Genomic DNA, 1,938 nt, shown 5'->3' with positions numbered 1-1,938 from the left:
CGGGCAAGGCAATAGATCTCATTAAGGTATGGGCCTGGGCTAATTTGAAAACCACGTTTGACGTAAAGCGCGCAGAAAGACACAAACGAGTCAATAGGACAGACAAGCTCTCATCCCCGCAACTGTCATCAAGAAAGGCAAAGAAAAAAAAAGCGTGAACTCTAGGAAATGCCTGCCCAGAAACATGCGTGACGAATTTTACTGATGTGTCTGCGTGACGCCAGTGAAACTAGCCTTTTTCCTTTATAGTGGAGAAAAAAAAAGGCTCCTTTTGTTGCGCCACGCAGTCGCAACTTCTTTGCTTACTGATGCACAGAATGTAGGTATGCCACCATGATATTCGTTGTGAACTGACGCAAAGAGGAGGGTGGGGGGGTGGGAGATTTAGAATGCCTTAATGGCAAAGATAAATAAATTGAACAAAATGGTTGACGAGAGAGACCTCACATTCAGTGGGCTTATAAATAAAATATATGGGTGCCTTACTGGAAACGTCTTTGACATCAGGTTCTGTAGTTAATAAGAACGGTAAACTGGGCTAGTTGGTAGGAATTCATACTGAAAACTGCGCCCGTGTCGTACCTTCTCGTTCTGTGTCTTCGTTTTTTGCGCAGTTTTCAGTATGAAAGGTTCTGTAGGAAGCCAAATGGGATGTGGCCTGGCAAGTTTTAATCCTTGCCTCCCCTTGGCACAATCAACTGCAGGACGATTACAGCTTTCCCGGCCTACATCATTGGCACACGTGCTAGGGGTCTGGACAAAACATGCGACTTCTGACAGCATGGTGCGCAGAAGGTTCGATGTGCACTGAGGCTGCTGCACAATGATGAGTCTCCAGTCGGGAGAAGCAAAGCAGCGGGGAACGCTTGAAACATGCAAAACCGAGGCGAGAGTGTACGCAAGTTCGCGCCATTAGGCCATGCTTCTTTGCTTAACCCTTTACTGCACGTTGTTGCATATATGCAACATTAGCATAAATGGCTCCAAAAACAAAAGGAAATCTGAGTTGGAGCTTCCTGTGCTCGTTGTTGCATTTCTGCAACATAGGTTTGAAAAGCGCGCCATCGTGTGTGCTGCCATCTGTCCTGCTTCAGTGGAATCACAGCCATAACAAACATGGTGGATGCTTCGCGCGCTCACGTGCTGTAACAACGGTAAGTTTTGCCGTTTTTTATGCCTTTCTGAACTGGATAATGTGCAGTGAAATTGTTTAGTCTTTACTACGCATCATTGTTAATGTGTGTAAGGCAGAAAACGTTCTTATAATGCAATATTTTGTTTCTGGCGCGTTAAAGTTGGTATGTTGCACATATGCAACAATGTGCACCTTGGTTGTTTTTCTTGACAGAACAGGCGATGGATGCTAAAACGTTCTATGGCCGAGCACTTCCTTCAGAAAGCGAAGACAGTGACCTTTCTGGAAGCGATGATGACCCTGAGTGAAGAAGAAGAGGGGCCCAACTGCACCCACTCCTACACAGGATGTTCGGCTAGATGAGGTATAATTTCTAAACAATCATGAGTTGTTTCAAAGGTTATAATCACATATATTCTTTCAGGTTGGCCACTGGGTTCTTTGGAGCCAAAAGAGGCAGCGCTGCAAGTTTCCCAAGTGCACCGGAATCTGCATGAGCTACTGTTCTAAGTGTGGCATTCATCTCTGCTCTACAAACAAGAGCAATTGCTTCTACGTGTATCACACAATGAAATGACCGTTTTACTGTGGTTGATTCAGTGGTCATTATTTGTATTTCATTCTCACCAAGAACGGTGTTCAGCTTTGCAAGGTGTTTTCATTGCACATTGTTGCAAATATGCAACATACCATTTTTCAGCCAATAAAAAATGTTGATAACCAGCGAATCAAATTTCCATGTGCATATAGTGATTTTTATGACTGCCTGCATGTCCTGAAATAATCTTATCATAAAATAAAAA

General features: G+C 43.9%; 1 long non-coding RNA gene across 2 annotated transcripts; it reads left to right on the top strand.

Moving 5' to 3' along the window:
- Positions 1-388: 388 nt before the first annotated feature.
- Positions 389-1,730, top strand: LOC149338311 (uncharacterized). Of its 2 annotated transcripts, XR_016283729.1 has the most exons (4): positions 389-507; positions 630-1,154; positions 1,349-1,499; positions 1,560-1,730. It is a non-coding gene; the product is annotated as an uncharacterized LOC149338311 (long non-coding RNA). The 2 variants fall into 2 exon arrangements; XR_016283728.1 differs by having other exon boundaries at positions 398-1,154.
- Positions 1,731-1,938: the final 208 nt, after the last annotated feature.

The sequence above is a fragment of the Amblyomma mixtum genome, chromosome 6 (assembly GCF_055824585.1).
Source record: "Amblyomma mixtum isolate Tamu chromosome 6, ASM5582458v1, whole genome shotgun sequence".
Classification (NCBI taxonomy): domain Eukaryota; kingdom Metazoa; phylum Arthropoda; class Arachnida; order Ixodida; family Ixodidae; genus Amblyomma; species Amblyomma mixtum.
The sequence above is the reverse complement of the archived record's forward strand: the minus strand, read 5'-3'. Positions and strand labels throughout refer to the sequence as shown.